This window comes from Malaclemys terrapin, chromosome 1, assembly GCF_027887155.1.
Source record: "Malaclemys terrapin pileata isolate rMalTer1 chromosome 1, rMalTer1.hap1, whole genome shotgun sequence".
NCBI lineage: Eukaryota > Metazoa > Chordata > Testudines > Emydidae > Malaclemys > Malaclemys terrapin.
Genome location: NC_071505.1, coordinates 111,669,250 through 111,693,831, shown reverse-complemented (window position 1 = coordinate 111,693,831; position 24,582 = coordinate 111,669,250). Strand labels below are relative to the sequence as shown.

The window sequence follows — 24,582 nt, the reverse complement described above, 5'->3', positions numbered from 1 at the left end:
CTAGCACTGAATCCTCTCCCCATATAGCAATCAGATCCAGTACCTCCCGTACGGTCCATGCTGGTGCTCTTTTTCGATTATCGGCCTGCATGGTTACCTGTGCTGATGAGCTATCTGTGGTCACCTGTGCTCTCCACGCTGGGCAAACAGGAAATGAAATTCAAATGTTCGCGGGGCTTTTCCTGTCTACCTGGCCAGTGCATCCGAGTTTAGATTGCTGTCCAGAGTGGTCACAATGATGCACTGTGGGATAGCTCCCGGAGGCCAATACCATCGAATTGCAGCCACACTATCCCTAATTCGAAATGTTAAAATCGATTTTGGCGCTACTCCGCTCGTCGGGGTGGAGTACAGAAATCGATTTAAAGAGCCCTTTATTTCGAAATAAATGGCGTCGTTGTGTGGACGGTTGCAGGGTAAATTCGAATTAACGCTGATAAATCCGAATTAAAGTCGTAGTGTAGACCAGGCCTTAGAGACTAATAAATTTATTTCAGCATAAGCTTTCGTGGGCTACAGCCCACTTCTTCAGATGCATAGAGTGAAACACACAGACAGAAGATATTTATACATACAGAGAACATGAAAAGGTGGAAGTACGCATACCAATTGTAAGAGGCCAATCAATTGAGATGAGCTATCAGTAGCAGCAGAAGAAAAAACTTTGAAGTGATAATCGAGATGACCCATAGAAGGTGTGAGGAGAAGTTAACATGGGGGGAAAAAAATTAAATTAGTGTAATGACTCAGCCATTCCCAGTCTCTGTTTAGGCCTAAGTTAATTGTGTCTAATTTGCATATTAATTCGAGTTCAGCAGTCTCTCTTTGGAGTCTGTTTTTGAAGTTTTTTTGTTGCAAAACTGACATCTTCAAGTCTGTCACTGAGTGATTAGAGAGGTTGAAGTGTTCTCCCACTGGTTTTTGAATGTTATGATTCCTGATGTCAGATTTGTGTCCATTTATTCTTTTGCGTAGAGACTGTCCAGTTTGGCCAATGTACCAGAGGGGCATTGCTGGCACATGATGGCATATATCACGTTGGTAGATGTGCAAGTGAACGAGCCCCTGATGGTGTGGCTGATGTGGTTAGGTCCTATGATGGTGTCACTTGAATAGATATGTGGACAGAGCTGGCATCGGGCTTTGTTGCAAGGATAGGTTCCTGGGTTAGTGTTTTTGTTGTATGGTGTGCGGTTGCTGGTGAGTATTTGCTTAAGGTTGAGAGGCTGTCTGTAAGCGAGGACTGGTCTGTCTCCCAAGATCTGTGAGAGTGAGGGATCATCTTTCAGGATAGGTTGTAGATCTTTGATGATGCGCTGGAGAGGTTTCAGTTGGGGGCTGAAGGTGGCGGCTAGTGGCGTTCTGTTATTTTCTTTGTTGTGCCTGCCCTGTAGTAGGTGGCTTCTGGGTACTCTTCTGGCTCTGTCAATCTGTTTTTTCACTTCAGCAGGTGGGTATTGTAGTTTTAAGAATGTTTGATAGAGATCTTGTAGGTGTTTATCTCTGTCTGAGGGATTGGAGCAAATGCGGTTGTATCTTAGAGCTTGGCTGTAGACAATGGATCGTGTGGTGTGTCCTGGATGGAAGCTGGAGGCATGTAGGTAAGATGGGAGCTAGCAATCTGATTTGGAATCCTCAACAAGTAGCAGAGTAGAAAGACATGCAGATCCAAATGCTTTCAAGTCTCTCCAGGTCTGTTGTCACCACTTCTGCTGTCCTCTGTCATTCAACAAGCAGCATTGGCACAGCATAAATAAACAGAGGCTTTAATTGTTTCTAGTCCATTGGGTAGCAATGGTACAGATAGCACTGATACAGAGGAACAGGGTACCACCCGCTTTGCTGCTGGTTCCTAGACAATGTCAGAACACCTAGTGAAAGAGTCATGGGGTTCACTATTGGAACTTCAGTTTGTTCTGCTGTAAAGGTGTAAAAAGCTGCGGAGGCAAGACATTCAAAGCAATGAGAACAGCCCCAGAATGAATTGAAGAGGACATGTCTCAGTATGGAAGTACTCTGTGCACAGAACAATGCCCTGTCAATATCTAAGGGGGCGGGGGGATATACTATTTTCCTTAGGGGGAGTTAAAATAATGTTTTGATTACAATCTATTAGGTTCTCAATTATAACACCCCCCTTGGACAGGACTACTCTGATACCTTAATTCCCAACTGCATATAAGCTCTTCTTAGAACTCCCTTTGTTCTAACAACCCCTCCATGATTTCCAAGACACAATGTGAGAGGGATCTTGGGTTACCCCAGACCACTGATCGAATAGAGGCTACTGGAAGTTTTGCACTGCAACTTTCTGCCCTGGACAATAGGGTTCACATTCAAACCTGATGTAAGCAGATGTGACCTCCATGGAAGACTCTGGGCCAGATTCAATGTTGATGTAAATGGTGGAGTAAGTTATGTTGGGTGTAATTAATAAAGCAGTGTGACATCCATTGATTTGACAGTTAGGTGTGCAAATTTACACACCGAGAGGGCTGGAAAAGCAATTACTAGGAAGGTGTAAGATCAAACAGATCCTTTCCCCCCCATACTTCATTTGACACCCACCTGGTAGTTGTTTTTCCTGCTCCACTACTTCCTTACTTACAACTGCTGAGTGCCAAATTAGTGCAAGTTAAACTACTTTACCAACATGCATTTTTTACTCTACTTATACCCATGTTTGTCATTGCTGAATTTGGCTAAAGAAATGTAGGATCCACCCCCAGCACAGCAGCCTAAGTAGAATTTCAGAGTAGTCTCTTTTTAAATCCTGCATAAAGAAGCAGAGGCTATGCAAGCCCACCTGGATCCCTGGGTAATTACCCAGATAGCTGGCCCATCCTGCTATGCCTTCACTGCAATCAGTACCCCAGCCGGATAGACCAAAGCTAGCTCAGATATCTCTACAGATGGTGCAAATACGAATGTATATGCAGTGTCACTATGTCCTTAGAAATGGAACACTAGATCTGACTGGTGTGTAGTCTGGAAACCAGACAGTACAGGATAGGGGAATGAGCATCCAGCTGATAATCAAGCATCCCTGAGTTCTAATCCCAGCTCTGGCACTGAATCACTGTCTGCCCTTGAGGAAGTCAATTCTCAATGCCTGTTTCCCCATCAGTGAAATGGAATAGTCTTAACTACCTCAGGGAAGTTGTGAGGCCTAATTAGCTAATGCTGGTATCTAGCCAGGTGGTATAGCTGCATCCGAGGGTGCTAAAGGAGTTGGCGGATGTGATTGCAGAGCCATTGGCCATTATCTTTGAAAACTCATGGTGATCGGGGGAGGTCCCGGATGATTGGAATGCGTTACCTAGGGAGGTGGTGGAATCTCCTTCCTTGGAGGTTTTTGAGGCCCGGCTTGACAAAGCCCTGGCTGGGATGATTTAGTTGGGAATTGGTCCTGCTTTGAGCAGGGGGTTGGACTAAATGACCTCCTGAGTCCCTTCCAACCCTGATATTCTATGATTCTATAAAATTCCATGCCCCCAAATCACTGCAGTACCTGAATGTTCATTCATTGTTTTGAAATTGTAAAGTGCTATCTAAATGCTAAATATCATTATTATTCCAGGTGAAATGGAGACACTTAATCCAGTTTCTCCATAAGCACCAAACACAGGGGGGCTGACTATCCTGTCAATGACATTGGTCTAAGGCACCTTGCCCTGGTGTGTCACAAAGATGATTTAGTTGCTGATTTAAATCCCCAATATAGATGCCCTTAAGCCAGTTTAAGTAGCATTTCTATTGCTTCAGCTTAGTTCAATAAAAGTAGTTAAGATAAACCAGTGTAAACACAATTTAAACTGGTTTAAATGCATCTACATTAGGATTTGATACCAGTGTAATGAAATCAGTTTGAACAGCTTCCACCAGTGTAACTAATATAGGAAAACCTAAATCAGGATGAGCTCCATTAAAGTCCTTTAAAGATTTTATGGACATAAAGCTAGTGTGAGAGGATGGAGTGTAGGTTGTTCTGGGCAGCATACGTGCATGTTACAGCTTTCTGATTCATAGAGAGAGGGGATTTTAATTGGTACAGTGACAAAGGGAAAGGGCTGGTGACTAATCCATTTAGTCATCTCCAGACTCTTTCCAGAATAGTTTCTTATAACTAGTGAATTACAGGATGTCTGGGCCCTACGCTTCCAGCCTAGTAAAGATAATCTTGAAAATATGCAGGAGTCCAATGGGCATTTTCATTAGTTTCTTTCAGTGGCATTGGATCAGACCCAAAATGCTGGCAGCTTGTGGGCTGGGTGCTGGGAGCCTTTTCTCCACTCCTTTTCCCTACCCTCTCAAATACCTGTTCATGAAGCAGCTCTAAGACTGACAGCGCTCCATGGAGCTAGACTATTTGGTTTGATGACACTCATCATGTCAAAGACAAACATCCCAAACATACGTTTACTGGTGCTTGGAAGTAGACTTGTATTTTGCATGTGTCAGCAAGGAGGCATGAGGATAGTCACTGCACTTTTTCAGGGCACCTGCTGCATACTTTAGGCATCTGCTCCATGCAAGTACCATGTTCTGAGCATCACTGTTCAGGCCCTCATCCACTGTACTCCGACTGTCACTCCCGGAATTTGACCCCTCAGTATATTACACAGTACAGACACCACCTCACACCCCTACACACAGAGCTTTTGCTACAGTTTTAACTGATACTTTTTTTATTATTGTTTTTCCAGTGCTGGTGAAAGGTGCTGGTTCTGACAGCCCTGGAGATTGAAATCCTCAGTTTGAACAGGTACAACATGGGCATCACTAGTGCAAACTTCCTCTGTGCTGACCCAGCAAAGTGCCTCTGCCTGGTTTTGGAGTGATCACCCTAGGCATGCCTAATTGTAATCCTTGAGTTCTCTGCAGCAAATATCATTCAAGAGTGATCTCTGTCTACCACGGCCTGGACTGAGACCACCAAACTTATTGTACGTAGGCCATAAAACTGTTATTGGATGGTTACCAATTTTGGTCACTAGTCTGGTATAAACGGGTAGTATGTAGATGAAAGACTGTGCCATCTGTTCCCGCAGGTTTTTCTCTTTTACTTCGGGTTCACCATGAAACTTGAAGCTAAGTCCCTTGCTTACCAACCCAATCAGATTTCATTACAATAGGCAGATAAATGGGTGTGGTGGACTATAAATGTGAGAGCTGTAAGTACTCATTATAGCTAGGCATAGAGTGGGACGGTGAAATGTGAGTTCACAAACTAAGCTCTGCCAATACATCTCAATCCTGATCTGAGAATCACCTGTTGTTCTAGTCCTTGGTCCCCAAGCAGCTCTGTCAGTGCACTTCAAGCCTAACCTGCAGTCCTCTGTGCTAAATTCAAGCTATCAGGAAAAGCATCCTGATAGTAAAACTTATTAAGTTGTGGAATAGACCAGTCACCCTAAGGATGTGGTAGATGCCCCGTTGCTGGAGATATTTTTAAATTACTTGACAAAACATTAGTGAATATGCAATAGGGAAGAACACTGCATTGGTAGGGTGATGCGTTACATGACATAATGTCTCTTCTGTTTCTAGTATAATTTCAAGCCATGAACGTCCACTACAGCCTTCCTAATAAATTCACCCCAAGGCTGACCTACACCCCACTATTCCAGACTGCTAGGCTAAGATTTTCAAAAGTAAGGGCCTGAAGGTAGGTTCCTAAGTCCATATTTAGGCACCTAAATAAGAAGCCTGATTTTCGAAAGTGCTCAACACGCAGCAGCTCCAGCTGATTTTCCCAGTTACCCTCTTTCCCCTTCTTGTTCCTTTGTCAACTCTTTCATTCCAGCACAGGGGCTGCAGATCTTGATCTCAGTTACACTAGCATACAACCAGAGAAACTCCACTGATTTATCAGGGTAGCTCCATCTCTATGCTGGTGTCAGAGAAATCAGAATGTGCCCCAAAAGGAAGAAGTAAAGCTTTAATGATATAGACATAGATATAGACATACACACAAATCTTTCTAGTGACCTTTCATTATATTCAAATAAAAATGTGCATTGCAATTAGAGAGGGAGACAGGCTAGAGGGTTAAAATGTGAATTTGTCAAGCTATTAACCTTTTAATTTAGAAGCAATGGTCACTAAATTATGGAGCACGTCTCCTTCCTTCTCCTCTGAGGAATGGCCCTTTGAAGATGATACTAGTCCGTTATGTGGACAAGCAATAAAACAAAATTAATCCTGCTCTGAAAATATGATCAAACACTGTCAATGAGTCACAGCTCAGCCTGAGGGGGTTTAGAGACTTAAATCAGAGAGCTTGAGTGTCAGACAAACAGAAAATCCTAACCTCACACTCTCTCACTCCTTACAACAAAGCTAGGGCTTGTCCTTTTCTGTCACATTAACCATGCCATCCTGAGCTGGCACTCAGATACCATAGTGATGAGCATGGTATAAAAGCTTGGTTAGCTGTTATCTCATTAGCTTTCATAAGATAGGCTGGGTCAATATGGGAGGCCTCCCAGGAAAACCCAAGGTACCACAGGACAGGAAATGATTCAATAGACAGCAGTCTTCTCTCTGAGTCAGTGCTGAGTCAATCTAACAGCACAATGCTAGGGTGTACTGTGCATCTGGAGGTCCCGTCTTTCAGGTGAGATGTAATATCTGGGTCCTGACCCATTCGTGGTAGCTAAAAATCCCATGAAGAAGCTTGTGAGCCCTGGTTTCTGGCCAAATTGCAACCTGAGCAATTACATCCTGCTAGTCTAAAACACTTCTAGGCAGTTTCAGTGGGGGGAGTTGTCCCTCCCTTTCTCTACTAAAAAGGTGTGATGTTCCTGTGTGCTACTGCATGTGCTCCATCCCAGAGTTGGCTGAATTGATATGAGAAGGGGAAATACTACAATACCCAGAGAGAGCTATAGGATTCTTGGATGAAAGGCATTGCTTATATTAAAAGTATATCAGCCCATGTGATATGCCTGAAGGAATTAGATGGGAGAAGAGAATAGCCAACATGGACATGATGAAGTAGAGAGCTGCAGCCTAGGTGACAGCAGTAGCAGCAAATTGTTCTGCTATTGCCTGAAAGATTTGTGTTTGAAAGTGATTATGTGACGTTTTCCAGCAACTGGACATAGCAGTAAAGTGAGACTCCTCTTGGGACAAAGTGCAGCTCACCATAACCATGGGATTGGCCCCAGGGTATCGAGCAGTGCTCATAGAAGATTTGGCAGTGGCACTGAACTGGGTCCTCTGGAATATAAAATTAACACCATAATCCTAGCAGTAGCTGCAGATGGAAAGGGAAGAGGCCAGGGAAGAGAAACAAACCTGATCACCTTTAAAATAATTATAATCTGCTGAGACATGTCCACGCAGTTCTAGATACATTTATTTTTATATCCACTGTTCCTTGATCTGGTAGGCTGAGGAGACAGGAACTGAAGTGATGCTGGAAGGAGCTGGGGATTCCTTGTCAAGGCCCTCTAACTTTGGCCCCTCTTTTCTCCATTTCCCACTACTTCCTGCCAAGCTTACTAGTCTAAGCCCTGGTCTACACTACAGGGTTAGGTTGAATTTAGCTGTGTTAGGTCAATTTTATAATGAATACATCTACACAAACAACCCTGTTCTGTCGACATAAAGGGCTCTTAAAATTGACTTCTGTACTCCTCCCCGGCGAGGGGAGTAGCGCTAAAATCGACCTTGCTGGGTCAAATTTGGGGTAGTGCAGACGCAAATCGACGTTATTGGCCTCCGGGAGCTATCCCAGAAGGCTCCAATGTGACCGCTCTGGACGGCCCTTTACTCCAATGCACTAGCCAGGTACACCGGAAAAGCCCCGAGAACTTTTGAATTTCATTTCCTGTTTGGTCACTGTGGTGAGCTCAGCAGTACAGGTGACCATGCAGTCCCCCCAGAATTGCAAACGAGCTCCAGCATGGAGCGAACGGGAGACCTGGATCTGACTGCTGTATGGGGAGAAGAATCTGTGCAGGAAGAACTCCGATCAAAAGGAAGAAATGCTAATATAGGCCAAAATCGCACAGGGCATGATGGACAGAGGCTACAACAGGGACACACAGCAGTGCTGCGTGAAAGTCAAGGAGCTCAGGCAAGCCTACCAAAAGACAAAGGAGGCAAACGGTCGCTCTGGGTCAGAGCCCCATACATGCTGCTTCTATGATCAGCTGCATGGCATTCTAGGGGGGGACTCTACCACTACCCCACCACTCTCCGTGAACACCTGGGGGAGTCTCACGCAACACAGAGGAGGATTTTGTGGATGAGGAAGAGGAGGAGGAGGAGAATACGCAGCAGGCAAGTGGTGATCCATTCTCCCCAGCAGCCAGGACCTTTTCAGCTAATACCCTCCCATGGCGGGATCCCCGACCCTGAAGGTGGAGAAGGCACCTCTGGTGAGTGCACATTTGTAACTAGAGTACAGGGTTTAAAAGCAATAGTGTTTAATGTTTGATTTGCCCTGAAGACTTGGGATGCATTCACGGCCAGTACAGCTACTGGAGAAGTCTGTTAACGTGTCTGGGGATGGAGTGGGAATCCTCCAGGGACGTCTCCATGAAGCTGTCCTGAAGGTACTCTGAAAGCCTTTGCAGAAGGTTTCTAGTGAGGGCTGCCTTATTTTGTCCTCCACGGTAGGACACTTTACCACACCAAGCCAGTAGCAAGTAGTCTGGAATCATTGCAGCACAAAGCATGGCAGCAAATGGTCCTGGGTTTTGGTTGCATTCAAGCGACATTTGGTCTATATCTTTCTGTTTTAGCCTCAGGAGAGTTATATCATTCATGGTCATCTGGTTGAAATAGGGGAATTTTTGTAAGGGAACAGTAAAAGGACCCCGTTCATGCTGGGCTGTTTGTGCTTAGCTAAAAGGGATCATCCCTGAGAATAGCCACGTGGCAGGGGGAGGGGTGAAGGGATCATCCCAAATAGCCATGTGTAGGGGTTGGGGGAGGTGTGTGCTGCACATCCACCCAAAAACCGCGGCCCCTCCTTTTAAATGGCTAACCCAACCGGCATTGCTTGCTATGGGAAAGGAGGGCGCTGCAGTTTGAAATATTCCCACATGTTATGAAGGTGTTAGAAGCCAAACCTGCGTACCCTTTGGCTTACCATGGCTGCCTAGAAACTGAATTCTGTTGCCCAGCCATGTGTGATGTGTCACCATACCGGCAGGCGCTCAATATAAAAGGCAAAATGCGACCTAGTACCTAAAGCACATGTGCTGTCTGCTGTGAATTGCTTGATTCACTGTGAAAGAGTATCCCTTTTGTTCTCAGAAATGTATCATCTTAAATTTTACTCTCCCTTTTTATCCCCCGCAAGTGCAAATGTTTCTATGCTCCCCCTACAATCTCCATTCCTGAGGGTATCACAAATTAGAAGGCAAAAAAATGCACTCGCGATGACATGTTTTCTGTGCTCATGCAGTCTTCCCGCACTGATAGGGCACAGCTGAATGCATGGAGGCATTCAGTGGCAGAGTCCAGGAAAGTATGAAGTGAACGCGATGAGAAGAGGCAGGATACAATGCTGAGGCTAATGGGGGAGCAAACGGACATGCTCAGGCGTTTGGTGGAGCTGCAGGAAAGCCAACAAGAGCACAGACCACTGCTGCATCCACTGTACAACCACCTGCCCTCCTTCCCAAGTTCCATATCCTCCTCACCCAGACGTCCAAGAATGGGGGGGGAGGCTCCGGGCACCCAGCCACTCCACTCCAGAGCATGACCCAAGCAACAGAAGACTGTCATTCAAACAATTTTTATTTGTAGTGTAGCTACAATAAACAATGTCCTTCCCTCCTCCCCCATCCCACCTGGGCTACCTTATCAGTTATCTCCCTTTTTTTTTTAAATTAATAAAGAAAGAATGCATGGTTTCAAAACAATAGTGACTTTATTTCCTTTGCCAGCTGTGATCGAAGGGGGGAGGGTGGTTGGCTTACAGGGTATTAAAATCAACAAAGGGGGTGGGTTTGCATCAAGGAGAAACACACACAACTGTCACACCATAGCCTAGCCAGTCATGAAACTGGTTTTCAAAGCCTCTCTGATGCGCAGCATGCCTATCTGTGCTCTTCTAATCGCCCTGGTGTCTGGCTGTTCAAAACTGGCAGCCAGGCAATTTGCCTCAACCTCCCACCGCGCCATAAAAGTCTCCCCCTTACTCTCACAGATATTATGGAGCACACAGCAAGCAGTAATAACAATGGGAATATTGGTTGCGCTGAGGTCTAACCTAGTCAGCAAACAGCGCCAGCGAGCTTTTAAACATCCAAAGGCACATTCTACCACCGTTCTGCACTTGCTCAGCCTATAGTTGAACTGCTCCTTACTACTGTCCAGGCTGCCTGTGTATGGCTTCATGAGCCATGGGAGCAAGGAGTAGGCTGGGTCTACAAGGATAACTATTAGCATTTCAACATCCCCAACAGTAATTTTCTGGTCTGGGAAGTAAGTCCCTTCTTGCAGCTGCTCAAACAGCCTGGAGTTCCTAAAGATGTGAGCATCATGCACCTTTCCTGGCCATCCCACGTTGATGTCGGTGAAACGTTCCTTGTGATCCACCAGTGCTTGCAGCACTATTGGGAAGTACCCCTTGCGGTTTATGTACTGGTTGGCAAGGTGGTCCGGTGCCAAGATAGGGATATGCGTTCCGTCTATCGCCCCACCACAGTTAGGGAAACCCATTGCAGCAAAGCCTGCACATTTCCCAGAGTTACTACCCTTTATAGCAGAACGTCAGTGATTGCATTGGCTACTTGAATTACAACAGTCCCCACAGTAGATTTGCCCACTCCAAATTGATTCCCGACTGACCAGTAGCAGTCAGACATTGCAAGCTTCCATAGGGCTATCGCCACTTGCTTCTCAGCTGTCAGGGCAGCTCTTATTTTGGTATTCCTGCGCTTCAGGGCGGGGGAAAGCAACTCACAGAGTTCCAGGAAAGTGGCCTTATGCATGTGAAAGTTTCGCAGCCACTGGGAATCATCCCATACCTGCAACACTATGCGGTCCCACCAGTCTGTGCTTGTTTGCCGGGCCCAGAATCGGTGTTCCACTGTATCAAACAGCCCCACTGCCGCCATGATATCCCAATTGCCACATCCCGTGCTTTCAGGAACGTTTGTGTCCATGTCCTCACAATCGTCCTCATGCTGCCATCTCTTAGCCAGGCTCTGCACATACTGCAGTATAATGCGCGAGGTGTTTACAATGCTCGCATCAGCAGCGGTGAGCTGAGCAGGCTCCATGCTTGCCATGCTATGGCGTCTACACAGGTAACCCAGGAAAAAAGGTGCGAAATGATTGTCTGCAGTTGCTTTCACGGAGCGAGGGGAGACTGACGACATGTACCCAAAACCACCTGTGACAATGTTTTTGCCCCATCAGGCATTGGGAGCTTAACCCAGAATTCCAATGGGCAGCGGAGACCGCGGGAACTGTGGGGTAGCTACCCACAGTGCACTGCTCTGTGAGTCGATGCTAGCCACGGTAGTGAGGACGCACTCCACCGACTTAATGCGCTTAGTGGGAACATACACAATCGACTGTATAAAATCAATTTATAAAAATCAACTTCTATAAAATCGACCTAATTTCGTAGTGTAGACATACCCTAAGTGATTAATACTTTTGGATACTTTGCTCTCTATGGCCTTAGAGAAGAGCTATGCCAGGGCCAGCACCTGTTCAGGTGTCTCACTGGTTCTAGATGCAGAGTTTAATTTACTATTGCTCTATGTCCCATTTATGCCCCTCCTGCTGTGTAGAGGGGCTATAAAGAGAGCGTATCTACACACCAAGGAATTCCTCTAGCACAGGGATATCCCTGGATGGTATAGAGCTATCCTTGGAGTAAGGACATCTCTGGATTGCTTCTGTGCTTCACTATACTTGGATGCCATAATGGTGAACAAATACAACAGCCTCCAAGCCTCTCAAACTTACTGGGGGTGAAATAGGCCCCTAGATGACTTCTAATCATGGGGAGGCACAAATGTAGTGCCCTTTGGTGCCCCTTTCCCCCCGACCCCTTTCTGCACCAAGCATAGTTCAGCCAGAACAGAAGCTGTTGGGCTTCAGGTTCATGATGTGTTAGTGTGGATTTAAGGGCACGCTTCCTAATAGTTTGAAATGTCCTACAGTCTGTGATCAGAATTCTACCTTGTGTCCACTGTTTGCTTAGTTACCTGTGGTGGATTCTCCAAATTCTTAAGGAGCAAGTATCATGGATGGTGAAAAAGTCGAATGCTGTTTTACTCACCTGTCCAAAACAAAACAAAACAAAAACCCTCACTTGTCCCAGGCAAATGGGGAATAGAATTTTGCGTAGCTGGTCGAAGATCTTGTTGATATATGGAAGACTATATATAATTTTGTAGGTCCTATAGTTGTAATTTTCTGGTTTAAGTTTATCCTTTCCTCAAAGGTTTTTAGGTTGAAGTTGCTTATCTAACCTCTCTTTCATATGTAAATAGCATTTCTAAACCACTATCATAATTGCACCCCACTAGGGAACCTTTTCCTCTGGAGTGAGTCCTGTTTTCAATTAATCTTCTGCACTGTGGGGGACAGACTAGCTGCTTTTCTTTAAAGGGACAGGTGGTTTAGGCCCAAAATAAAATAAAACAGGTTCTCCAAAGCATGATGATACAAATGCTTCCATGAAGTTAAAAATACAATGAAGTGACAGTTGTTCTTTGGTTTGGGTTGAAATATTCCCCTACTGTCTTAACAACCCAAACATTGCAGGAGTATGCTAGAGAATAAGAGCCAAAAAGTGAAATTGACTTTAAATACTAGGGAAACTGGCTACAGTATTTTTATTGTACAAACGTAGAGAAATACAAAGAAGTAATCAAGCAGCATAAACAGTGAAAAGTAAGTGAAGTTTTTTAAATGCTCTCAGTTCTAGTGGTCGAAGGTGTTATTAGTAACAGTGATCTTTGTATCTCAGGTTTCAGAGTGGTAGCCATGTTAGTCTGTATCAGCAAAAAGAACGAGGAGTACATGTGGCACCTTAGAGACTAACAAATTTATTTGGGCATAAGCTTTCGTGGGCTAAAACCCACTTCATTGGATGCATGCAGTGGAAAATACAGTAGGAAGACATATATACAGAGAGAACATGGAAAAAATGGGTGTTGCCATACCAACTCTAACAAGACTAATCAATTAAGGTGGGCTATTGATTAGTCTCGTTAGAGTTGGTATGGCAACACCCATTTTTCATGTTCTCTGTGTATATATGTCTTCCTACTGTATTTTCCACTGCATGCATCCGATGAAGTGGGTTTTAGCCCATGAAAGCTTATGCCCAAATAAATTTGTTAGTCTCTAAGGTGCCACAAGTACTCCTCGTTCTTTATATCTCAGATTCCTTAGCTGTAAAATGGAGATAATGCATAGCTATTGTTAGGGAGTTGTGCAGCTTAATTAATTGATGTTTGTTAAATGCTCTGAGATACTTGGATGAAAGGTGCTACAGAAATGCAAATTATTGTAATTAACTGCCTGATGTGCCACTGCTCCCTGCTGGATGGAATCAGAGCTGCTTAACTATGTGTCATAATCTCTATACTGCTAACAGCCCATAGAGATTTCCCTTTAGTTTAAGTGTCGGGTGCCTGTGCCATAAGACAGAAGATCCGAATTCTATCCCTCCTCTCACCTTAATGTTCTGTGTGATTATGGTGTGCAATAAAGTGGCAACTGCAAAGTCATAGGTGACCCTGGATTATTTTTTATTATGATTTATTTGAAGTTGTACAAATATACTTAACTAGACAGTGTCCGTTTAACCTTTCAGGTTAGCAAGTTGCATTGAAAATGCCAAACACCTGAACAGAGATGTCTCCACATGTCCAAAGGTGTGTGTGACTCTTCATCTTATATGCTGTGGGAAAGGCCAAGGTTTGTGAGGGGACCGTTTCAGCTGCTGCTAGAAGACTGCCAAGTAAGGTTAGGACAGTCGCTTTCAATTTGCCAACCCTCCCCTCTTTTCATCACAGCCTTTAGGATCAGCGCCAGAGCGGAAGGGATGGCCAATGGGAGTGGTTGAGTGCTGATTTGAGGGGCTTCTTTGGAATCTCTGGTCATTTGCTGGCTGGAAAGACTTTGCTGCAGTATTATCACCAATTTTTCACTTATCTTGCCCTAGTGAACTGGATTGCACTCCCTGACTCTGCTCTGGCCCTGGCTTTTGGGGATGAATGGAGGGAGGGGCAGGATGTGAATGGGGTGCTTTTGGTATATTTAGTATAATTCCTGGTCCTATAACACTTGCCTGTTGGCGCAAATGGCCAGGTCCCAACCAGGACCCCATCGCCTCCCTTCTGCCCTAAATGAGGTCTATAAAAAGGTCTCAGATACTTGGATGAAAGGTATCTCCCCCCAACTCACTAGCTGTGTTCAGGGGATGGGTGTGGTATGTCAGGAGTCCAGGATATGCCTGCACTTCCAACCTCCATCCAGCCTGCAGATACTATCAGATTCACTGAGTGTTTGAAACTCTCAGTCTTTGTTTTTCTGCTCTGCCATTGGCTGTTGTTTCTCTCCTGCCAGTGCTACTTCTTGGTAGCCAGGCACAGAGAAAGATTGAATAGCCATATTCCTAACACCCTTCCAGCTCCTGCTCCCATCGGTTTTCTCCATCTCCTGCATACCTCTCCTGTTCGACAGTCTCCTCCTTCCCAGTCATTCTCCTTCCAAGCTTCAGCCCCAATTTCCTTATAGATTAATATTTTTAAAATATACGACTTTAGTGATATGCTCAACTATGCAAGGAGCCACATGATCTTGTTTACCCATCCCATATCCACTCTATCTTGTTTTTTGATACTACCCTGGTGTGTCTTTGTCTTTACTTATAAATTGTAAGCTCCTTAGAGGAGAGATTGTGTCTTCTTATCTGTTTGTTCAGCACCCAGTACAGTGGAGCCCTGATCTAGACTGAGACCCTGAGAGGCTACTACAATCCAAATAATCCCTTGAGAGAGGCTGGGGTGTATTGGGAGAGACGTTCTGGTGTGAGGGTATCGAGAAGAGCTTTGGTTCCCATTAACTCTGTGGGTGCCAACCTCTCCCTACTTGCCAAGCATCAGCATTGGAGAAAATGTACCCAAGATTTTATAAAGGGAGTAGGGGGGAATGGTGTGGTCCCTCAGAGAACTGGTGACATGGTTTTGTTTAGTGTCTGAGACTGCAGTAGGAATAAGGACCTCTTTTAGTCATGCTGTTGCCACTTGGGTCCAGATCCACAAAGGGAGGGAGGTGCCAAAAACCTTTGAGGGTCTGGGCCTGGGTGCTTAACTGACAGTACAGGCAACTGAGGGTAGTTCTCTTAGTCACCTATTTTTTGGGAGCCACATGGCCATTTGGGGGTTAATACTCTTCTTTCCAAGTAGCTGAGTGACTCAGGTGGGGCTAATGAGCACTGCCTTGCCTAGCTAATTAGAAGAGCTGAAAGCAGCAGCCTGCAATTCTGGAGGTGGGGAGATTTTTGCAGAGGGAATAGAGAGAGTGTGGGTTTTATTTCCAGGATTTTTCATAAATAAAACCTCTGGTAGGAGCAGCACAGTTCAGCTGGGGAAGGACAATGAGATGAGGCTTCTCAGTTACCAGATCTGCCTTAGTTTAGGGCTTCAACATGAAGTCCAGGGGGATGCAGGAAGTCTGGGCCATGTCCTCCCCTCCATATCTGGATTTGTAGTGTTTAAGGCAAATTGGTGTGTAGAAAAACAAGGCTTATGGGATCCAACATAATTTCGCCACAACATTTTCCCTGAGCTTATCCATTGTACAGCAAAATGCACCTTTCCCTGTTGTATTAAGGTAGAGTGCCATGATGGAAGGTCTGCATCAAAGCAGCACTCTGCATGGCTAAAGGTGGCACCTTCAGGAGCTCATCCCCACAAATGCACATATTTGCTATAACTGCCGTTAGTGCTAGATGTAGTATTACAGTAGCGCCTAAGAGCTCTATCTGAGATTGGGGCCCCATTGTATGGGCTGCTGTAGACACAAAAGACAGCCCTTACCCCCAGAGAGTTCACAGCCTAAGTAGTCAAGGCACAAAATGAGTGGGAAAACGGATACACAAGAGGGTGAAGTGACTGGCCTAAGGTCACACAATAGGTCAGAAGCAGAACCAGGAACAGACCGCAGGTCTCCTGAGTCCTAACCCAGTGCCTTCTCTCCTAGACCATGCTGCCTCTCTACTAGTTCTTCCAGAATTGGAATATACTCAGGACACTGAAGTCAATACTTCCCACTTTAAGAAAAAAAGTGCTATTGGATCATAAACAATTTCCTCTGAAAGACCACACCTTCAGCAGCAAGCAGCCTAGCATCATGCATGGACATTGCTTCACACTTACTCAGAGGAAAGAGTGCCACCTACTGAGTATGTCTTCACTGCAGTTGACTTGAAGTATCACACTCAAGTTACTCCTCTTGAGTTAACCTAGCTCAAGTGAGAACAGCCCCATTGCCAAATAACATTTAAGTTGCAGTGTCCACGCTAGCACTGCACTCACTTTTGGGTAGCTCTAAAACTTCTAGGGATGTATCTCATGGTTCTTTTCACTGCAGTAAGATGAGCTGTTCTGTGAATTCTTTCCCAGCGAACTGTGGGATAACTTGTCTGCCCTGTCTCTGCACACAGGGCAGGGAAATTGTGGGAAGGCCCTGGAGGACTATAAGCACTTGAGTGAAGCAAGCCCTCTGTGTTCAGCAATCATTCTGGGCCCAAGATGCTTGAAAAAGATCCTCTTCATTCAGTGACACAGTTTCGAATACTTCTGCATAGCAGAATATGGGTATTCTGCAGAACCCATAGCAGCTGATGAGTTGTGCTAACTCACACATTTGCCTGTACCCCCTGACAGGCCCTGAGCCAACTTGAGTCAAAAGTGCCGTCACACTTGAGGTAAGAGTTATATGTGGACAAGACTTGAATTAGGGGCAACACTCAGATTGTAACTTGAGTTAACTTTGCAATGAAGACATATCCTGACTCACCAACACCACTTCTGACAGCCCTTGGTATGATGATATGATAGTGAACTTTAAGCATGGGAAGCAAGGGATGTCCAAAAGGGATCTGGATTTTATTAGACTATCATATTTATCAGAACAAAACCAAAGAATCCTATAACTATTTTTAACACCAGCCTCCTGCTTAGTATGTTTTTCCACTCAGAGGCTTGATCCTCAAAAAGTTGAGAATTCAAGTTCCCTTTTCTCTGCCTGCCTAACCATCTCTTAAGTCTGTAGTTTGTAGCCTTTCCTGGCATGCTGGCCCTTTAAATACAAAACTAGAGACAAAACCAGCAATCATTTTGCTTCTGACTGTTACAGGCTGTACTTCCCTTGCTTCTTGTTGGTGGTATTTAGTTCCTCTGATGATGTTTTTCCTTTGCTTTTTCTTTGTCTCATTCCTAAGGCTTTCCCTAGAGCACTCCTGTCCTAGGTCATTACTTAGCTTGTGAGATCCAACAAGATCACTATTTGTCTAGCTATAAGATCTATGAAAAAGCAGCTCATCAATTCAGAAAATCGTCTGGGTGGTAACCCTACTGTCAGCCTATTTTCTTCCCTTCCACTTAGACATCAAACTGGCTGAAGAGGGCTCTGGGGAACAAGGCAGGCACCGAGAGCTGCTCCTCAGCAGACACATCTGTGTCTTTCATCAGCTGGGCTCAGGGAATACCACTAACTGGGGAGGGAAAAATCTCTTTGGAGCTGATAGGCGAGCCATTTCCATCCTCCCATACTGAGGAGAGACAACCCGGTGGGGAGATGATAATTTTAGAAGAGGCTAATGCTGTACATTGTTTGGCAGAAATTATTGCATTATATATGGGGTGGGGGAGGAGACATGACAAAATAAACAGTATATAGGCATAGGTAAAATAAATTTGCATTAGTAAACAGGGAAGAGTTGCAAAAATAACTAATGATGGTTATGTGGAGGGGCAACTGGGAATAGTACCTCTGCATGTATAATATCACTTTCCCATATTTTTTGTCTTTGTAGACTGGGCAAGGGTTGTTTCTTTCTATAAGTAGTAAAGGACCTACCACATTTTGGATGCTACTGTAATGTTAATTAGATGTATAGATGCACTGGACTCTACCCTGCAACTTCATTTGCCAAAACCCACTAGAAGAACATCAGTCACATCTGAAAACCACTGTGTGTTGTGTTAATTATCCCTTTGGAGACTGTGGGTATATATGCACGTGGCATCCTACACATGGATATGGCTGGCAGTCTGGAAAATGTCAGGGTTATAAAAGCTAAGCTCCTTTTGCTTTCCACAATTCTGGGTGATTAATTTGTCATTTTAAAGTATTGTTCAGTCTGAAAAGTGTGTCTGTAAAAATGGCGTCATAGGATTTTGTGTCTGTCTCTCAGTTGTTCCAGGGCAAATTTCCTCAGTTTACTATAAAGAGAATATTTTTGTACTTTGCAGCCCTGCAAACTCAGCATGAGATCTGAGGGTTCATCGGGTTCTTTCGTCCTCATGCATCATCATCAGCATATAAGATCCTGCAAGCTAAGTTCTTCACTTGCTTTCATCTGTGCAACCTTATTGTCTTCAGCAGGGTTGTACGGGCACAACTGAGGATGGAATTTGGCTCTGCAGTTAAAGCTTGGCCAACAATTCTATGGAAGATGCAGAAACGACACTAGAAGACCACTTCCGTTCCTATATCTGTACTTGCTCTGCAGGGTAGAAAACAATGAAAACTTATTCTTACCACTAGATTAAATAATTCTCATTTTGAATACACACAGGGAGCAGAATTGTTCAATAAAATGGCCATTTTCCCCACAGTCACATTTGAGTCAAACTGGACCTAAGCAATTTCCCTCCCTCAGTTAGTTTGATAAAAGCATACAGAAATATTAGTGGTATAAAATAGATGGATCAGGAAGTTCTATTCACCCTGTCTCATAGCATGAGAACAGAAGGACATTCAATGACATTGAAAGGTGGCAAGTTCAGAACTGATAAAAGGAAGTACTTTCTTTCACACTTAGCCAGTGGAACTTGTTGCCACAAGATTTAATTGAGACCAAGAGTTTAGCTGGATTCAAAAGGGTTAAAATAGTAAATGTTACAAAATACACAAGAATTGTGTGAACAATGTAAGGCCCCATACGTCAGGGCTAAATCCAACCTCCGATATTTGGGGTTATGGAGTAATTTTCCCAGGGACCAGGTTAATCCTATTCCTGTCTACTGTGAGATCTTACATCTTGCCTGAAGAATCTGGTGCTGGTTACTGTTAGTGACAGGGTATTGGATCATTGGTCTGATCCTATGTTCCTAGGCAAAATGTCAAGTCATACTGTATGTGCCCAAACCTATCCCACATTGCACTCCTGTGGATGCTTCACAGACACACAAATTGCCAGGCTGGATCAGACCTGAGGTCCATCTAGTTCAATATCTTGTCTCCAGCAGTGTCCAGCACCAGGTGCTTCAGAAGAAGGTGTAAGAACCCTGCAGTAGGCAGATGTGGGATCATCTGCCCCGCACATGGGCCTCATCCTGATCTCTAGAAGTCAGTGATGGGCCCGAACCCTGAAGTAGGAGGTTTAACATTTTTGTTGTCATTCATCATGATCACTCTGGATCTGTTCAATCAGTTTGAAATCTTGTTAAGTTCTTGGCCTCAATGACTTCCTGGGGCAGTGAATTCAACAGTGTAATCACACATTGTGTGAAAAAGTATTTCCTTTTTTCAGTTTCCTACCTTTTAATTTAATTGACTGTCCCCTTGTTCTGGTGGTGTGAGACAAAGAGAACAGAAGTTCCTTGTCTACCTTCTCTAGACCATTCATTATTTTATATACTTCACTCAACACAACAGAATGATTTATCTGCCCCAGAAATAAGGAGGAAGCTGAAAGAGGCTGCTGGGCATTGAGGATGCCATTCCATTATTTTAATTCATGTTTAGGAGCCCTTTGTGGTAGTAATAATAATTAATACTTGCCACTTTTCATCTGAAGGTCTCAAAGTGCTTTACAATGTCAGTTAAACATTATTATCCCCATTTTACAGAGAGGGAAACTGAGGTACCACCCAGTTTCCTATTGTGCTTCATAGGCCTTGCCTCCTTTTCCCTTGATCTTCCTTCCATGCTTAATATTTATCTTCTCCTGCCTTCTCTGCCCAGTTGCACAGGCGGAAGGGGAGGAGGGTCAGGCTGTTCAGAATTTGAATATGCTGTGGCGTTGCAAAGACGGAGGGTGGGATTTCCTGTCTGTCTTAGTTTGGATGCTGGCTAAGTTGTTATTTCAAGGTGTCAGCTTGTTTGCAATGAGAACAGACAGCTCTATCGCTTTCTTCACAATGTGCCCCTCCTTTAGCTAAAGAGGAAGGCACGCAGCAGTGGCTGCTGTGTTGCTGCAGGGGACTGTGCCTTAAGGGAGGAGAATACAAACACAGGAACAGAGCATTGGACGAGGAGGTGGAGACATATCGGATGTAGGGGGCGGGGTTGGAGGTGGGAGCAGGTGGCAAGTTGTTTATCTGCTCAGCTGTTGTGTGGCTTGAGAGAGACAGAAGCAGCTGGGAGAAGGAAGGAAGGAGCTCAGGGTCTATCAGTTTTTCTGCCTTACAGGTTTGTAACCGTTGCAAAACAACTAGAGAACAATTCACCTGGGACACAGGCCCCAGCCTTGGCAGTGCCCATTGAGGCATTCACTAGTATATTTTCCTGGCAGAAACCTCCCCCCCCCCGAGACACGTCTGTGCCCATGTAGGATCTGTGGTATATGTATAGGGGGGCACTGACACTCGAGGCAGGCACTAGTATATGACTGTGCAAGTCCCCTGGAAGCATCCACTGCTATGTGCCAGCAGGGGCCCTGGCAATGGTTTCTGGGGCATACATTGGTATCTGCTCATGCAAATACCCTGGAAATGTCCCCTGGAGTGGGACAGCTGGGCTCCTGGCAGTGTTTTTGAGAGCATGCTTTATATGCCCATGTAAGTACCCTGGCATTATCTTTTGGGGCTTGCCAGCAGGGTCCCTTGTAGGTGCCTTCTTATTGGCTGAAGCCATGCCAATTGAAGCTTTCCAGCGGCAAAGCTTTCTTCTTCCAATTACAAAGAGCCAACGTGGGTATTATCATTGATCTATGTCATGTCTTAGTGCTTTTAACAGTGAAGAAAAATACCATTATGCGGCTTAATTTGTTCAAATGGTTTCAGACAGGGTTAATATAACTCATCAATAAATGCCAGTTTTTATTATGTTTTAATTACAATGTAATTTCAACAGGGTAGGCTTGTCCTGGCTGCTCAATGTGTCTAGTGGTTTGTTGTTTTCTTTTAAGTGTATTTCCTTGAGCTTCAGTGATTAACAGGCATAGCAATTGATACATTGCCAGAGAGCCTGATTGGCTCAGTGTACACAGGGATTTATCCCTGTTCCCTACGATCACGGTGTGTAGCCATCACGGGTTTACATCAGTGAAATAAATGGTAACTAATGCTAGGGTGGCTAAAACATGCCTTCAGGCCAGATTGCACTCATTGGAATTCTACTGTGTTGTCCAAAGCTGCGCTCTTCCTTCAGGCATTGGTGTGGTCAACGAGCCTGCAGGTTCCAACGTGCTATGGTCCAACTTCACCCAAGTAGCCTTGGGGCTGCTCTTGATTTATTTTATGTGAATTAGCCACTCCCCTCATGTTACTAGCAAGTTTCCAATGTGGCCCTCGTTTGGGCAGAGTCTGAACGTTCCTAGACTGAAGTCTTTGAACCTATTATGTCGGCCAGGCAGCTGGCCTGCTGCCCCTTATCAATATACCTTGAAAAATGTTCACCTGGATGCTGTGAAGGAGAAAAGGACAGTCTAGCAAGGCTATTGGTGGATGTTAGTCATCTTTCCTGAGCAAGGAATCCCAAAGACTCCAGCAATCATTGGTAACTTGATACTCCTTGTCTTGTCACCCTTCAGCATCCAAGAGTGAGGTCTGAATTAGGGTGACCAGATGTCCCAATTTTATAGGGACAGTCCTGATTTTTGGGGCTTTTTCTTATATAGGTACCTATTCCCCCCCTACACTGTGCTTCCTGCCACCTCCGCCCCCAGCCCTAGCCGGGTTTCAAACCTGTTTAAACTATACTTAAACCTGTTCATTTCTGTAGCACAGGCAATTGCTTTATGAACTTGCCCTGGCTACACTACATCACCTTTCACTGCTTCTTTCCAGCAGTGAATCTTCACAAAAGAAAGGAGGGAAAGCAGCAACAAACGTCTGTCTTTCTTTAACACCAAAAAACATCTCTCTCCTCCAGTTCCCTGCACCTTCAAGCAAAGCCAGATGAAGTGCATCACTATCTGTGTCAAAGCATCCAGCCTTTCTCTCTCCCAGAGGGTAAACGGTACAGAGGAGTGGGAGAACTAGCTTATAAACTTCAGGCAAAAACAGGTATAAGTTCTAGGGTGACCAGATGTCCCGATTTTATCGGGACTGTCCCGATATTGGCTTGTTTGTCCCGCGTCCCAACCGATGTGCGGTCGGGACACTGGACAAACAAGCAATTTTGTCGTCCTGGAGGGACTCTCGCCCCCCCCCCCCCGCGCCCCGGCTCCGTCCCCTCCTTCCCGCATTGGCTCCCTCCCCAAATCCCCGCCCTGACCCCACCTCTTCCCCAACCACGCGGAATTCCTCCTCCCTCCGAGGCTTGCAGCATGGCGGCGCAAGCCTGGGAGGGAGGGTGGCGCTTCCTGGAGCTGGTGAGCCAGCTCCGGCACCGGGCGGGCAAGGGGGCTGCTCCCCCAGGAGGGAAACGAGGGGGCTCCTGCCCAGGCCGCTGCACAATCGAGGAGAGCGGCTGGTGCTGGGGGAACACGGAGCAGAGACCAAGCAGCAGTTACAGGATGGTTTGGCTGCTGCCGCCATCCAGGGGATTGAGCGAGCTCTGGAAAAGTGCTGGGGCTGGGCAGGAAAGTGCCTCGGATCTCGCAGCCCCGGGAACCCGCTCCCCTGGTGTAGTGATGCTGCAGGAGGGAACCGCATTAACATGGTGATTAGCCCTGTGCTCTCCGCTCCAGCCTGGACCTGCTCCGGGGGCAGAGCTCGGAGTCAGGTAGCAAATGGGAGGGAAATTGCTCAGACCGGCTTCACCGGGACCATGAAGCAGCCCTTTTCCGCACCCACACGTTCGTGCTCTGGACCAGTCCCTGGGAGGACCCGTTCGGTGTGCCAGGCTCACTTAGGGTCACCAGGGCAAGCCCCTTGGCTTCACCGCTGCCTTCAGGGCCCGGGGCCGGGAGCGCAGTGCGGAGGCTGCTCCAGCCCTGCAGCCCGCGGGGCAGTGCGGTGGGTCGGAGGCGGACACGCTCCTGCCGGGAGGGGCTGGGCCCGGCTACCTGGTTCGCCCCCTGCCCGGGTCCCCGAGCTCCCCGCGGCTGGAGAGGGGCTGTCCGGGGCTGTGGGGGCGAGTGTCCCAGCACTGGCGGGGTGGAGCGGAGCAGCCCCTGCTGCGGGGCCGGGGCAACAGAGCCCGGGAACAGCTGGGCAGGGAGCTGCAGGAGGGGCCCAGAGCGCGGCTCGGCTGGGGGGTGCTCCAGCCGTTTTTGTTTTTTTTTCCCTCTCCGCCGCCGGCTTTTTTCTTCTCTGCCCCCCTCCGCCGTGGCCTTTTTTTTCTCTTCCCCCCCCCCCCCCCCCCCGCGTCCCGATATTTAATCTGTGGCATCTGGTCACCCTAATAAGTTCTGAGGAGGAATTGCATCCAGCTGTTTAAGGTAGCTTTTGCTGTGGAAATATAGGATGATAACACAGTTAAGAGAAAAGTTCCTGTGTAAAGTATAGCTACTGCCCTATTGGCAGACCCAGTTATTTCGTGGTTGTGCCACAGCTGTTTTGGTGTTGCCTTCAGTCCCATCTATGCCGCCTACTATGCCATACTGGTTATAACATAGGCTGGTTACACCTATGCAGCTGAAAGCAAACACTGTCATAACACAGTTGGTCTTGTCTACTTGGACTATTTTTCTCATCAGTGGTAGGAATTTTTATTGCCAGTACTAGTGTGGGCCCGGGGTCTTAACTACTGTCATCTATTCCTGTTTTGAGCAGGATTAGCCAAGGTGTTCGTAGGAAAGGAGGGCAGATCTGAGTTGGGTTAGGTCCTATCTACACTACAAGATGAAACATCCACCAACATAGTTAATTTTATAGTATTGTTTGGACCTAAGGGCTAGTCTGCACTGGCAATGCTAAAGCGCTGCCGTGGCAGCAGTTTAACATACCTTGTGTACAGGGCCAGCTCCAGGCACCCGCTGAGCAAGCTGGCGCTTGGGGCAGCAGATTGTTGGAGGCGGCATTCTGCCCAATCCTAGGGGGGCATGGCCGCTTTTGTTGTTGTTGTTGTTCTTGTTCCGCTCCTGCCGCCCTGTAGGGGGCGGCGGCGCGGAGAACCAGAGCGCCCTGCAGGGCAGTCCTCTTCCTTCCCTCCCCGCCGACCGGAGCGGAGCCCTCGTGGCAGGCGGCAGGAGGCGGTGCAGCAGGAGGGGCCACGTGGCAGCGCCCCTGCTGTAGCCCTGGCCGC

The 24,582-nt window shown here is 46.2% G+C and overlaps 1 protein-coding gene across 5 annotated transcripts in view; it reads left to right on the top strand.

The window, feature by feature from the left end:
* The first annotated feature begins 20,552 nt into the window (after positions 1–20,552).
* The window catches only part of ADA2 (adenosine deaminase 2), a 41,942-nt gene continuing 37,912 nt past the window's right edge, over positions 20,553–24,582 (top strand). For 2 of the 5 annotated variants that reach the window (XM_054035438.1, XM_054035473.1), the window contains exon 1: positions 20,553–20,640. The gene's annotated coding sequence lies outside the window, so the exon portion shown is untranslated. The remainder of the gene's footprint in view (positions 20,641–24,582) is intronic. The other 3 variants (XM_054035446.1, XM_054035483.1, XM_054035463.1) reach the window with 3 other exon arrangements.